Source organism: Gossypium hirsutum, chromosome A08 (genome assembly GCF_007990345.1).
Source record: "Gossypium hirsutum isolate 1008001.06 chromosome A08, Gossypium_hirsutum_v2.1, whole genome shotgun sequence".
Taxonomy (NCBI): Eukaryota; Viridiplantae; Streptophyta; class Magnoliopsida; order Malvales; family Malvaceae; genus Gossypium; species Gossypium hirsutum.
In genome coordinates this window covers 5,541,329-5,557,686 of record NC_053431.1, presented here as the reverse complement: position 1 = coordinate 5,557,686, position 16,358 = coordinate 5,541,329, and the positions used below count along the sequence as shown (strand labels likewise).

The 16,358-nt window shown below is 37.1% G+C and overlaps 1 long non-coding RNA gene across 1 annotated transcript; it reads left to right on the top strand.

Annotated features, from left to right (window-relative positions):
• Window positions 1–13,558: 13,558 nt before the first annotated feature.
• On the top strand, window positions 13,559–14,306 carry LOC107953583 (uncharacterized). The gene is made up of 2 exons (XR_001699250.2): window positions 13,559–13,697; window positions 14,068–14,306. It is a non-coding gene; the product is annotated as an uncharacterized lncRNA (long non-coding RNA).
• The last annotated feature ends 2,052 nt before the right edge of the window (window positions 14,307–16,358 follow it).

Sequence of the window (16,358 nt, the reverse complement as noted above, 5' to 3'; positions counted from 1 at the left end):
AGCCATCGCTTTTGATCTGTTTCCCTATTGCTTAGGGGGTTAAGATCTGTCAATCTTTAGCCTATTACCCTACTACTTAGGTTGTTAAGGCTTGTCACCTTTGATTTGTTTCCCTACTGTTTAGGGCGTTAAGATCTGTGAATTCAACCTGTTACCCTACTGTTTAGGGGTTAAGGTCCTTCGTCTTTATCTGCTCCACTACTGCTTAGGGAGACAAGATCTGTAATTCGGCTTGTTACCCTACTGCTTAGGGGGTTAAAGCCCACCGTATTCGATCTACTCCACTACTGCTTATGGAGATAAGATCTGTAAATTCAGCCTATTACCCTACTACTTCGGGGTTTAAGGCTTGTGGATTTACTGATTCCACTGCACTTTCCTCTGAGGAACATGATCTGTAAAATCAGTTTCATGTATCTATGCTTATGCCAAATAATTAGGATGCTATGATCAAAATGAATCAAATGCTCTTAACTAGATGTGTCACGAATGATCTATGAATGCACAAGTGCAGCATGTTGTGAGAATGAATCCCTTTTTTCGGGTTGTCATTACTTTTTGTTCATCAAGGCTCGATCATTAAAACGGTCCCCCGTCTTCTTGTTCAGCTTAGATCTTTGAACAGAAAACCCAAAGAGGTAGTCTCAATTTAAACTCTTTCTTCTCAAATGTTTCCAATCTTTAAGTTTGGTTAGTTCTAAATAATAGCCCTGTTTCAGGTTCTTGTACTATTTAAAGACTTTCAGAGTAATATGCAGAACTCTTTTTGCAAAAATGACTTTAGTCCATTAATCATCATTTCAATGGAAAATGCTTGAAAAAGATCATAACAATGACAGAACTGAAACTTGTCAGAAACAGAATTTGAAGGGGATAGATTAACAACGGTCAACAAATATTGCCGGAATACAAAATGAATAGAAGGCAAATAAGTGCCCCAGATATCGCAGCGTGAGTTTCTTTGTACAAACTTCCTGAGGATTCCCTTTTTGCCCAATGTGTGTTTAGGGGATCTAGAGTTCCCTTGTAGATGCCCCGAGATGTAGCATACTCCTTCATTGTTAATTTAGGCATAGCGAGACTGCTGTATGCCCCACTTTGATCCAAATTTGAGCTGCCCTTTTCAGATTTTCAACTCAAACCTCCTTTGGTCTCAAGGCGCCATTTGCAAGTTTTCGCCTTAGCCTCTCCCTTTTTTTTTAGGCGAAGTATTTCTTAACCGAATCTAAATTCACAGGATTGGGTAAAGTCTTACCATTCATTTCAGCCAATATCAATGCTCCTCCAGAAAAGACCTTCTTTACCACCTAAGGTCCTTCCCAATTAGGCATCCATTTTCCTCTAAAATCCTTTTGTATGGGCAGGATCTTTTTCAATACTAGGTCTCCCTCGTGGAATTCTCTGGGACGAACCTTTTTGTTGTAAGCTCGCATCATTCGCTTTTAGTACATCTGACTATGACGGATAGCCTTTAGCCTCTTTTCTTCAATCAAATTCAACTGATTGTATCATGACTGGATCCATTCTGCTTCATCTAACTTTACTTCTGATAAAACTCTGAATGAAGGAATCTCGACCTCGATAGGTAAAACCGCCTTCATTCCATAGACCAATGAGAAAGGCGTTGCCCCGGTGGAAGTCCTGACAGACGTTCGATAAGCATAGAGGGCGAATGGTAGCTTTTCATGCCAGTCTTTATAAGTCTCAATCATTTTCCCCACAATCCTCTTAATGTTTTTATTAGCTGCATCAACTGCACCGTTCATCTTCGGACGGTATGGTGACGAGTTGTGGTGTCTGATCTTGAACTGACTGCAGACATCCGCTATCGTGCTGTTGTTCAAATTCAATGCGTTGTCAGATATGATTCTTTCCGGCATTCCATATCGACAAATGATTTCCTTTTTTAGGAATTTGCTAATTGTCAATTTTGTAACATTGGCATATGAAGCGGCTTTCACCCACTTGGTGAAATAATCAATGACCATAAAGATGAATCGATGCCCATTTGAAGCTTTTGGCAAATTTGGCCCAATCACATCCATGCCCCACATCGAGAAAGACCATGGTGAAGTCATGACATGCAAAGGTGAAGGAGGTACATTAATCTTGTCTCCATAGATTTGGCACTTATGACATCTTTTTGCGTAGTTAATACAGTCTCCTTCCATGGTGGACCAATAATAACCGAACCTCATAATCTACCTGGCCATTGTAAAATCATTAGCGTGTGTCCCACAGACACCTTCATGGACTTCTTCCAAGATTTTCTTAGCCTCAATAGCATCTACACATCTCAACAATACCTGATCCTTCCTTCTTTTGTATAGGATCTCCCCGTCCAAGACATAATCACTGGCCAGTCTTCTCAACGTCTTTTTGTCATTCTCAGTAGCTTGGTCGGGGTACTCAATATTCTTCACATATCGCAGGATATCATGGTACCAAGGGTGATCATCATTTTCTTCTTCTTCTTCTTCGAGGTTGTAACAATGAGACGGAGCTTCATAAATGCTCATTTGGATTGGTTTCACATCTTCTTGCTTATTCACCTTGATCATAGAGGCTAAAGTTGCTAGGGCGTCAGCCATCTGATTTTCTTCTCGCGGGAGGTAGCAGAAGACAATATCATCAAACTCTTTAATTAACTCAAGGATCAACATTCGGTAATTAATCAATTTAGGATCTCTTGTCTCCCATTCACCTTTGAGTTGATAAATCACTAGGGCAAAATCTCCGTATACTTCTAACACCTTGATTTTACACTCTATGGCCGCACGAATTCCCATGATGCATGCTTCGTACTCTACCATATTGTTTGTGTAGTCAAAATCCAATTTACTAGTGAAGGGATAATGATCTCCGTTCGGGGATTCTAGGAGTGCTCCGATTCCGTTACCCACGCTATTTGATGCTCCGTCAAAGTTTAGCTTCCAAGGGTGACATTCTTGAGGGTCTTTTTCAGTGGTTGCTATGTACATTAGATCTTCATTTGGGAAGTCAAAGTTCAGAGGCTAGGAAATCTGCTATCGTACTCCCTTTTACGGCCTTCTGGTTCACATAGACTATATCGAATTCAGAAAGTAGAATTTGCCATTGGGCCATTCTCCCGTTCAAGGCAATCGACTCCATCACATACTTCAGAGGGTCCATTTTAGAGATTAACCAAGTTGTGTCATATAACATGTATTGTCTCAGTCTTCGGGTTGTCCAGATTAAGGCACAACACAACTTTTCAATGAATGAGTATCTCGTCTCACACTCAATAAACTTTTTACTAAGGTAATATATCGCTCTTTCTTTCTTTCTTAATTCATCGTGTTGGCCAAGCACGCATCCCATAGAATTTTCAAATACCGTCAAATACAGTATCAATGGCTTATCTGGACTAGGTGGTGTCAACACTGGGGCATTAGACAAATATTGCTTAACTTTGTCGAAAGTCTTCTGGCATTCCTTGTCCCAAACACCAGGGTTGTGTTTCTTAAGGAAAAGGAATATGGGGTCACATTTCTCGGTTAGTTGTGAAATAAACCGAGCGATGTAATTTAATCTTCCTAGAAATCCCCGAATTTCCTTTTGAGTACGCGGTGGAGGTAACTCTTGTATGGCTTTGACTTTATTTGGGTCAATCTCAATCCCTTTTTCACTGACCACGAATTCTAACAGCTTTTCTGACCTGGCCCCGAAGGTACATTTTGCTGGATTGAGTTTCAGGTGGAATTTTCTCAACCTTAAAAATAATTTCCTCAAACTTGCACATACTCTTCTTCAATCCGAGATTTGACGATCATGTCGTCGACATAGACTTCAATTTCTTTATGCATCATATCATGGAATAGGGTTACCATGGCTCTTTGATATGTTGCTCTCGCATTTTTCAATCCGAACGGCATCACCTTATAGCAAAATGTTCCCCACATGGTCACAAATGTAGTTTTATTCATGTCTTCAAGATGCATCTTGATCTGATTGTACCCTGAGAAACCATCCATGAAGGAGAAGAGTGAGTAACCTGCCGTGTTGTCCACTAAGGTGTCAATATGAGGCAACGGGAAATTATCCTTCGGGCTAGCTTTGTTTAAGTCTCTGTAGTCTACACACATCCGTACTTTTCTATCTTTTTTAGGGATGGAGACGATATTGGCTACCCATTCCGAGTACTTAACTACTTGTATGAAACCAGCATCAAATTGCTTCTTGACCTCCTCTTTTATTTTCAACAAAACATCGGGCTGCATCCTTCGAAGCTTTTGCTGAACTGGCTTGCATTCTTCTTTGATGGGGAGTCTGTGTACCATAATGTCAGTACTTAGCCCACGCATATCTTGATATGACTATGCAAAGACATCCTTGAACTCTTGGAGTAACTCAATAAGGTCCCGCTTTGTCTCTGTGGTAATACAAGCTCCGATCTTTACTTCTTTCTTTTCTAGTTCATCTCCCAAGTTCACGACTTCTACGGTCTCTTTGTGGGGTAGAATATGTTTCTCCTCGTGTTCTACCATCCTTAACAAATTAGGGGATAAGTTACAGTCTACGTCATCCTCAAAGTCCTGGGATCCCTCTAGACACATATCCTGCTCAAAAGGAGACTCTGAGTTAGTAGCAACGTCACTCACATCGTTGATATCTGGAGACCTGTTGTAGGTGCGAAGGAAGATACAAAGAACAAGAGAATCTAAGAACAATGATATGTATGGTATGATCATGAATGAAAGAATAAAAGAATAGTTGTACGGAATAAGTCAAAAGGATGCATTTCATTGAAATAATGACTTTGAACATAAGCCTATTTCACAAAAGGACACTTATTACTCCTAGGCCTAGAGAAATAAGTGTGTTTTGGACATTACTCTGAGTTAGTTTTAAAGACTACAGGAATCTCTTCCGCAGTCCAATTATTCAAAACACTTCCCGGCTCATAAGGGCGAATGCCCGACAAATTCTCTACTCCAGTTCCTCCTTCGTATGTGGCGTTGATGTCCAAACTTTCCATCATTCCTTCCACAATTTCCTTTCCCGACGTCTTCCTCTCGGAGTGAATGACCCCTCCAGACACAAAAGTCTTCGATATATGGGGAAGATCATTGGTTCCCATTTGATTTCTCCCCCGCTCAATCGCACTCTCCTTCTTTCTTGCTTCTTTTCTAGCTCATTATTTCTTTGTTTCGTGTCTGGCTTAAATCCTAACCCAAAACGGTCTTGTTTATCCTTCACCATTGGTGCATTAATCCTTCCCTAGAGGTATCTCCCGAGTCCTTTTCCGGGTAGGGCCCCTTTTCTAATAGTTAGCCGTAGTCCCATTCTTGTAGTCTCAGATAACCTGGGCCTTGGAATCTTATTTCCTTTGGTAACAAATGTTGTATTCACAAACTCTAAAGACCAAAAAGAGCATTCAATTGCTTCATCATTTGCCTCTAGATATGGGGTGTCACTGGTTATTGCTGCGATGATGTCTTCTTCAGCGTTGATCGTTACTAACCGACCTTCGGTTACCAATTTCAACTTTTGGTGTAGCGAGGAAGGGACTGCCCCTACTAAGTATATCCATGGCCTTCCCAATAGGAAATTATATGAAGGCTTAATGTCCATGACCAGGAAATCTACCCCGTACGTGGTCGGCCCGATTAAGAGGGGTATTTCAATTCTCCCCATTACCTTCCTTTCCGTGCCATCAAATGCTCTCACTACATTTTGGCATGTCTTCATATGGGAACTATCCACTGGTAACCTACTCAGCATAGATAGGGGTAGGACATTTAGTGCAGACCCATTGTCAATCAATACCCCCGATAATGTGTACCCTTTACAGCGAGTCGTGATGTGTAAAGCTTTAATCGATCCTCGGCCTCCTGGCTGTACTTCATCGTCATTGAAGAATATAAAGTTGTCGGCACTTATATTGTTGACTAAGCGGTCTAATTTGTTTACATAGATATCGTTAGCAACATAAGTTTCATTCAGCACCTTCATCAATGCGCTGCGATGGGTTTCTAAGCTTAAAAGTAAGGCCAGTACCGATATACGAGCTGGCTGTTTGTGCAACTGTTCTACGACACTATATTCGCTGTGCTTTAGAAATTTTAAGAATTCCTTGGCTTCTTTTTCAGTCACTAATTCATTAACAGTTGGTTCATGCCCCGCCGGCTTCTCTTTCTTTTGTTCAATTGCTAATGATTTTTCTTTAACCTGCTCAAATTTTGTATTTGGGGTATAACGCCTTCCGCTGCTCGTATAAAAACCCTCGTCTTGAACTTCCTCTGATGCATTAATCGGGGTATCCTCTCCCGGGAATGTCACATTGCAGCTATAGTTTCACGGTACCCTTTTGTTATCCTTGTAAGGGAAAGCAACGGGCTTCTGAGTTATGACCTTTCGCGCAACTTGTGCCCCAGCTTCATTCATTCTCGAACATGATGTGACAACCACTGGGTGGTTGGCTTTGTAAACATCCTTCATCGACCCTTCTTTGGAGGCACACACATCTGTTTTTTCTGGGCTCCCGACATATTCGAAGAATTCCAGCTCCTTATTATCCATCAATCCTTGTAACAAAACCCTGAATTCGCTGCATTTCTAAATCTCGTGATCTTCTTGATCATGGAATTCGTAATAATTCTTTGCTTCTCGGGGTCTGACCCTTGAATTTTGTGTTATCAACCCTCTTTCCACCATTTTCTTTCATATCTCTTTCAACGGGGTATTCACTTCTACAATATTCATCTTAATTTCTTTCCCCGAACTCTCGATTATCGCATCTATTCCCTTATCCCCATGGTTAGGTAATGGATTCTCTGCACTAGATGTATCATCAAATTTTACGATGCCCATGTTGATGAGCCTTTCAACCAATTTCTTGAAAGTGGTGCAGTTTTCTATCGAGTGTCATATGGCTCCCGCATGGTATTCGCATTGGGCATTTGCGTCATACCATTTGGGGTATGAAGGTTACATTGTCTTTAGATAGAAGGTAGACATGACATGTGCATCAAATAAACTTTGGTATAACTCCTTGTATGTAATTGGAATGAGCGTAAATTGGAGTTTCTCCCTATTTTGTTTTGTGTTGGGCTCTTGTCTGGATGGGCCCTGCTGTCCCGTAGTTGTCGACCTTGGTTGGCTTATAGTGATCGATTTCGAATATGAGCTCACATTATTCACCTGGTGCTCTTTCTTTTTCGGCGCTAACCTCTTGGCATTTTCCCCAGCCTTTATTTTCCCACATCTTACCGCATTTTCTGTCATTTCTCCAGGCATTACTATGTCTGAAAAACTCTTGGTTGCACTACCCAGTATATGGTTAATAAAAGGTGCCTTCAGGGTATTAATGAAGAGCATAGTGGTTTCCTTTTCCAACAGAGGGGGTTGGACTTGTGTGGCCACCTCTCTCCATCGCTGGGCATACTGCCTAAAGCTCTCATTATGCTTTTTCTCCATATACTGTAAACTGATTCTATCAGGGGCTATGTCTGCCACATGACCGTACTGCTTCATGAAAGCTTGTGCTAGATCTTTCCATGAACTGATCTGGGCGCGACTCAGTTGGTTGTACCATCTAGAAGTGGCCCCAACCAGACTTTCTTGGAAGCAGTGAATTAATAGTTGGTCATTATTGACATGGCCTGCATTCGTCTGCAGAACATAGTGATGTGAGCTTCGGGACAGCTAGTCCTGTTGTACTTCTCAAATTCCGGAGTTTTGAACTTGGGAGGGAGTACCAGGTCTGGAACCAAACTTAATTCGTTAGCATCGATTCCACCACGATAGTCGGTGCTTTCCATTTCTTTAAATTTTTCTTCTAACCATCTATACCTTTCTTCCAGCTCTCTCGGGAGTTTTACCCTTGTCTTTTCTGTTTCTGTTATTTCATCGAGATTGAGGACCACAGGGTTGGTCGGGTTATCCTTCGGATTGGAGCCCGAGCCGGCCTGATAATTTATTGGTGCCGAAACACCGGCCTGAAATGGTTGGGGTCTAATTGTGACCGATGGCCTTCTTGGATACATATCAGGTTGTGTCTGAACGTCTGCTGGGGAAAAACCTGGAGGGTAGGTAGGATCTTTATTATCATCCCCCGCATTGATCAAGGGGCTTTCCCTTTTTCTAATCCGCCAGCCAATAAACGCGTTAGTTGGTCCATCATGCTTTTCTGGGACTCCAGCATCTGGTCCCTCACATCTTGCTGGATTTTGGCAAGCTGTTCTTGCATACGTGTTTGTAATTGATCCTGCATCTCTTTTTGCATTTGTTCCAATCTCTCTAACATTTGGTCCATTGCTCTTGTTTTTCCTCTTGTACCGTAACGATGTTCCAGGGTAACTGCCATGATTTTTAGGGTTTTTTTTGTGAGTTTTAGTGCGTATGATGCAATGCTGATGCATGAATGTAATGAATACGATGAATGCAAAAAAGCGTTGATTCCAATTCGATTTCATTAGAGTAACTTTTCTAGAAAATAAGTTTCTTTACATAAAATAGATTACATATAAGGCTTGGCCTTGATACTTAAGGCCTTGACCTGCCTAAGAAGCCAAGCTAGCTCTCGGCCTCGGTCCGATTCTGACTCGTATTTTAAACTCAGCACATCGGCTTGTACTGCTAACGTTTGCAAGTGATCAGCCACTTTTCGCACTTGAGTCAAAGCTTCGACCATGACGTAGTCCCTATTCCGGACCTGATCTTGAGATTGATGAAGTTGTTCCTTGAATCGCTCATTATTTACCTCAATGAGTTCTTTCTGAAGTTCACGATTTTGCAGTGCTGTTTTGAGTTCTTCTATATTCTCCTTTAATTCTTCGATTCTGCTCTGACTAGCTTTCAACTCGATTACAGAGTTACACGAGCGATACTGATACAATGACCTCTCTAACTCTGATACCCATATTTTTAACCCCTCCTTTTCATTCTGGCTTTCTACCAAACTTCTTTTCAGAGCACCTTCTCGAGCTTGAGCATCGCGAAATTTTTCTTCCCACTGGTTGGCTTTGCTTTACTCTTCTTTAACTTCCTGTCGCCACTATTCGGATGTTTTTCCTAACCCAGCGGTTCTCATTGATCTGCACAGCTTCTTATAGTCTATTTTCAAACTGTCCAAGTCCTCTTCAGCCTTGTTTTTCCTTTTCTGAGTCTTTCAGCTTATAGTTTCTGGACATCAACATCTAAACCCAGCTACATTTTTTCTTCCTCCAATTGCTCGATCCTTTTCTCTAGCTCCAAACTCTTTCTCTCGAAATCTTGCTTGATGATTTCTAGCTCAGATGGGATTACTTTCAAGTGTTCTTCTATCGGCCGAGGATTCCCTTGATCTGACATAGGGATGTTGTCATTAATCCTTTGATCCCTCCATCGGTTGTATTCAGGGGTAGTCAAAGGATTAGCAGCAAACTTTTTCATTCTATGAGTCTGGTTCCAGGCATTTGATATCTCGCGAACTTTCTTTTTGTAATTATTCCCCGTGAACACGAACTCGCACTGGGCTAACCCATATGTCGGTGGTGTAAACTGTCTGGATTTGTACTATCTTAATGCAAGCAGAGGAGCATATCCGACGGCTCCCCATACTCCTAACAAGGGAACCCAATCGAAATCTCCACATCAGTATAATATTTCATCGAGAACCATCCACGGGGTTCTCCATTCAATGTCTTCTTCTTGTAAATTTTGGAGAACCTTCATCCAATTTTCTTCTATAATATCATCTCGCCTCGGTGTAGCCACTAAATTTTTCAGTGGAGAGTAATTTTCAGAGAAGATACAATACGAGACCTTTTCCACTTTCCAAAAATGGCTGTGGAACCAAGATAGCAAGAGTTGTGCACATCCAATAAATCTCCCTTCACCCGCTCTTCTACAAGCATTCAATGATCTGTAAGTTTCAGCCAAGATTGCGGGTACAGGTGTGGTTCCTTTACCAAGCCTGTCAAAAAGGTCAGAAACAACCTCGTCTACATGCCCCAAAGCTTTGGGGAAGATGACCAGTCCATAAATGCTCAGGGCGAAGACATCTACCCTTTTCTTCACATTGGGGTGTGCTAAGATTAGATCCCTCAGGTTATTCCAAGGAATGCATTTACAGTCTCTTTTTTGTTTGATCCGGGTTGTCACCCACTGTTCGCTCATCCCTGTGATGTTCATCAGCTTTTTTGAAAATACCGGGACGTTAGCAGGTCTAGAATAAATTCTGTCAACCTGAATCTTTGGGCAATAGAGCAAGGTCGTGTATTCTTCTATAATAGGTACCAAATCTACTTTCCCGAAAGTGAAGCAACTGTAAGCAAAATTCCAATATTGGACAAGGGCTCGAAACAGGTGTTCATCTACCTTGACATCGAGTAGATAAGGTAAATCACCGTAATGACAATAGAATAGCTGTTTGACCTCGTTATCCCATTGACCCCAAATTTCTTTCATCTCTTGGAGATTATTCTGAGTTACGCTGATCCGAGTAAAATCCCATAACTCTAACACGTATCCCTCGGTAAGACTGTCACCTTTCTCTTGTGTTGTCTTAGCCCATATCCGGACAGCCGCGTTGTCTTCTACTTTATCAAAAAACCCCTTTTCCATGATAAGCTATCTATTTAGGAACCGAATGCGAATCAACACCTGTTGTGATGAAAATGCCATGCAAATAAAATCAAAGTAAAACAAAGCAATTCAGTATTTCTACACAGTTCAAAGCAAACAAAGAATAATAAATATAGCACTTGCTCAGGTAACCACTAGGGTTTCAGAGTGGCTTTACCTAGGGTGGGTTCTTAGGGCTCGTTACATGGGGTTCGGTTCTAGAGTAAAGGTACCTGAACCAGCAGATTCCTCGATTTTCACCCATTATAGGCTCATACAGACCGAGTTCAGTTCAAGTGAATACATTTCCCTATGGCTGCATGGAGATGAAAATCTCACGAAGACATAGGTACGGATGTATCCCAAAAGCGATCCACTATCCTGCACGGAGGTGAAAACCTCTCGAAGGAGTAGTTTCTCACTCCCACTTAAAGGGGTGTGACCACAGCGGTCATGCAATGCAATATGCAAAACTTGTTTAAAGGCTCGGACCAATGCAACAGGTATTATATCATAAACCACAAAAATAGCTGATGAAATACAATGAAAGGATCGTATTTCAAAACTAAATTTTCAATTTTCGACAAAAAGACAAAAGTTAATCAACTTGTGGCTTGACTCTCTTATTTTGTTCCCCAGTGGAGTCGCCAAGCTGTCGTAACCATTTTTTGAAAAACGGGGATCGACTTTAGATTTTGGAAATGACAACGAAAAAAACGGGAGTCGCCACCGATCCTTTTTTGATGAGGTGTGATCGGATCACCTTAAATTAATCATTTTAATAAAAGTTAAGATTTACTAAACGATAATTTTTGGTCTACGAAAATCAAAAAATGAGTTCGGGAGTCGGTTACGCACAAGGAAGGATTAGCACCCTCGATACGCCCAAAATTGGTACCTAGTTGATTAATTAGTGTCTTAGTGTCGAAAATTTGAAAACTTGAAAGAATTTAGAATACGGTCCCTCTTTGTATTAATGCTAATTTAAAAATGATTGAATAAATTAAACGGATGTTAAGGACTCTCTCATCTCGAAGTAATAAAATATCATGCCCAGTAAGTTAGGACACGACATCTTGAACTTTAAAACTGAGCTTGCCTTTTATTTAAAATTAACGTATTTTAACTTCTTTTAAAAGGATATTCGATTAGTTAGAGTGAACGAGGAAAATTGAAGCCCAGTAAGTTAGGGTACGTTTTCGCGAATTTCCGAACACCGAATATTGCCTTTATTTGTGAAAAATCTTATTTCGAGATAACAAAATGTCATACCCGGTGAGTTAGGGCACCACACCTCGTATCTCCAAAAATAAGCATTTTTAAGACTCGTATTGTAATTGAAAAGAATATTCCGTTATTTAGGTTAAATGAGAAAAATCAAAACCTAGTAAGTTAGGGCACGATTATCTCGAATTACCAAATACAGGATATTGCTTTTATGAAAGAATTGTTTTAAGGCATCGAGTAAAAACATGATGTGATTTATAGTAAAATATAAAAGTAAATTATGGTATTAGCACGTAGAATATAATGATAGGAGTGATAGTGTCAAAAACAATAATATGAACAGTTATGGAAGATGAAACAATAACGAAGCTAAGTATCATATGAATGTAAACACATACGTGAGGAAAACGAAGTAATCGAACACGTAAGCAAATAAATATAAAAATGGCAAAATAAAATGACAATGATAACGGTCATAATGATATAAAAGTACATACATTTACGTATCAAGGTACCTACGTAATAATAGAAGTAATAAGAAATATATAAAAGAAACATATATATACATAGTGATAATAGTACAATATTGAAAAATACATATGCGTAGTATATATAAAAATATATACGTAATATAATAAAAATTACATAGTATGTATATATATATTAGTAATAATAATAATGATAATACAAATAATGAATGATTTAATGTTTGAAATAATTTACAAGGATATAAATAAATAGATGATGAAATGATAGTAATAAGAGTAATGATACATATAAGCAAAATAAGTACGCTAAAAAATATATATATATTAAATTAGTTAATATAAAAGTAATAGCGTATAAGTAATTAAAAATGTTATAGTAATAAAAGTAATAATACAATAGTGATAACAATGAAAGGTATAATAATAATAATAGTAAAAATGCAAAGATAATGATAATAATAATAATAAACATTACATAAATATATACTGAAAATAAATATATGATAATATTAAATGTATATACATAATATGTACATGAAATACAAAACAAAATATACACATAATATATTAAAATATATACATAATATACATAATATATATATACATATATAATATTTGAAAAGAACAAATAGACATAATATAATACCAATACATATATGCGTAATATGGAGTATAACGAATATATATTAAAAGAATACATATATAACATACAAATACATTAATAATAATAAAAGACAATAATATTAAACTATTCATAATACTATATAACATATATATATATAAGTATTAAATAAAAATGATAATGATAGAATGGTAATAAATAATAATAAAAATACAAACATAATAACAATAATAAAATATAATATTATGAATAATATTAAAATTAACATAGAATAATGAGAAAAAGGTAAAAAAGGACGAAAATCAAAACGAAAACGAATTTTGGGGCGAATTTCAAAAGAAGTAAAAAGAGAACGACCAAATTGCAACACAAGCACAACCTAGAAGTACTGAAAATGTAATATTCCCCCCCGTCTTAATATGTAGCACGTGGCTATAGACCAAGTTGAAAAGCAGGACAAATTCCTGGGTAAGATTAAAATTGAAAAAACTTAATTGCAAAGTCATGTGAAAGCGGAGGGGCCAAAAGTGAAAATAACCCCTCTGCTTCAAAAACACGCGGATCCAAGGTCGGACGGGTCGGGTAGCCCGCTCCACCCATAAAACGACGCCGTTTTGCGCCTTGGGGGGGAGGGCCAAAACGGTACCGTTTTGGTACCGTTATATAAGTTAAAAAGTTGATTTTTTTTCATTTTCTGCATGTTTCACAAAAAAAAGAGGTCTCCATTCTCTCTCTCTCTCTCACCGTTTTCCTCTGCTGCCGGTTTCCGTGGCCGAACCCGTCGCGGAAAGGTAAAAAATTCTTCTTTTTTTTTCTGTTTTAAAGTGTATTTGTTTTTCTTTCGTTTATATTGTATATTTATGCATATATATGGTTATATAATAGGTAGATTCGGTTATGAAATAACAACAAAAAAAAAGGAAAAAAAAAGGAGTCGCCTTAGATCTACAGCTTCTATTTCTGATGGCTTTGGGTTTGTTTTGATGCTGTTTATCTTATTTTGATATCACTAGAGTTGTTGTTTTCTTTGCTTAAAAAGATCGAATGCTTTTTTCGTATATATTATGAGTTGCCGAGAGAAAACAATGGTTTTGAACTTGGCCTTTTATTGCCATTTCTTTACAACTTGCTTCTCAATTGATTACTCTGTTCTTCTTGCAGGTACACGGGCGGTGGAGGTGACATGGGCGGTGCTGCAAGCGTCGGCTGGTCAAAAGTCCCTAGGTGCAGTGCACCTAGGGTTTGTTTATTATTTTTTTCTGATTTTGGGTATTGGGCTTAACTTGGGCATTGGGTCTTGATTTGTTTTTGTTGGGGCTTTGATTTGTTGGGCTAAACGGGCTTGTATATATATAAAACCAATTTAGATTTTTTTGTTAATAATATTATTTTAGTTAAAATTTTGTGGGATAAGTAAAAATCAATTAGATTTTTGTAATAAAAAATTAATTACAATTTTATCAAAGATATTTTTTAAATTTTTAAATAAATTAAAATAAAAATCAAATTTCAATTTTTTAAAATTAAATAAAGTCAAAATCAAAAGTTTTTGAGATTTTGAAATATATAAAAAATTCAGAAATTTTGCATCGTTCACTTATTAATTTTACTCCAACATAAACAGATAAAAGCAATTTTTTATTAAGTATTTATTGTTTTTGGAATTTACTATCAAGACTATATGAAGTCGAAATTGCATATTTATAATAATAGAAAATGATAGTTACATTTACAAATTATATATAAAAATAAAATAATAATTTAGTTTATAAGTGTTATTTTTATTAATTTTTTGAAAAGATTTTAGTTGTTGAGTTCAAGTTGATATTTGAATGCAGAAAATAAGTAGTGCCACAAACAACGCTTAAAGTTGTGCCAATTGTTTTAGGCGCTAATAGAAAGGCGTATAAAATAAATAACATAAGAGATATTTACGTAGTTCAGGGCAGAATATTCATTATCTTGCATCTTATGCAACAAGTGTTTTAAAACTTGAACACTCATCAGTTTCGACTATACACTTTTGTACCTAAGATTTAAACATGTCCTTCTAAGTTTTCCCTTGAAAACTGAGGACACTAACCAAGTCACGCACTTGATTATTACACTTCAATGCGCTAATATAAAAGTTCCACAGTGAATAAGATAAAGTGCTCTTTCTATCACTACAAAATGTATACAAGTCTTCACAATAAATAAGTAAATGAGACTTGCTAACATACTATATCTTTTACAATTAATCTCCCTCAAATTAAGCAGAACAACTTGCACAGAGAATATCTTCAAAACATCACAGGATAAATCTTGAATAATGAGGATATACTTTCTACTTTAGCCCGATTCGATCCAATCCACCAATTATGAGAAGTTGATTACTTTGATCTGAATCCAAACAAATCTCCAAGATAAGTTGTTATGTGTAGTTTAGATATTAAAGATTGGTTGATAGTCATCCAAAGTAATAGCAAGAAGCACAACCAAAACATGTTTGTTACAAAAATTTGCCAACTCAGACATGTCCGTTTTTTCAAGTAGACAATGCTACTACCAATTGGCATTGGTCTAGTTATTGGTTTAGACACTCCTTGAAAAATGTCTCAACAATATTTAATTTAAGTTTGGGTCACTTTAAGTTACTTCTTTTGATTCAAGTCGTTGACTTCTAATAATAAAATTGAGTTAATCAAGTCAAATCATCAAGTTCGAGTTAAAATTGACAGGTTTATGTCATCATTATATTATTATTATGTAAATAGTAATTTATTTGTAATTGGAAGGGATGATAAATTCAAATAATGTTTATAATTTAATTTGGTGGGACAAAATTTTCTTTTGGCAAATGGCTGAGAGAATTTTTTTTTTTGGAAGAGTCAATGGCGAGAAATGACACCATTGAATCTCTCCTGCTTAAATTTTAAATTTTGGAAGGCTTAATATCTAATTTGATATTTTATTTTGATACTCTTTTAATATAGTATTTGTGTTATTTTTTTGTCTAATTTAGTACATACAATTCACAAAAGTTATATATATTTTGATATTTAAATGTAACAATGTTAACTTTGTAGTTCTTAATTCGGAGTTTAAAGTTAATTTAATGAATATTTATAATTATTAACAATTAAAATTTATCAAATCAACTCTAAAACTCAAATAAAATTATATTCATCAGATTGTATTTAATTTAAACAAATTCTCAATTAACACAAAATTTATTGTATTAACAAAATTATAAAAAAAATTAAAGATTAATAAATTTTAACAGTGAAGTGACTATAATTTTCAAATTTTTAAATGAGAATAACAAAAATGACATAAACAAATTTCAGTGACCAAAATAATATCTACATTACCTTAAGTTTAATTATGAAATATGAAGATGTTGAATTTATTGATAAACATTTGGGCTCTTTGTCAGGCCTAATCTGTGAAAATGATAAACGATCTTATCC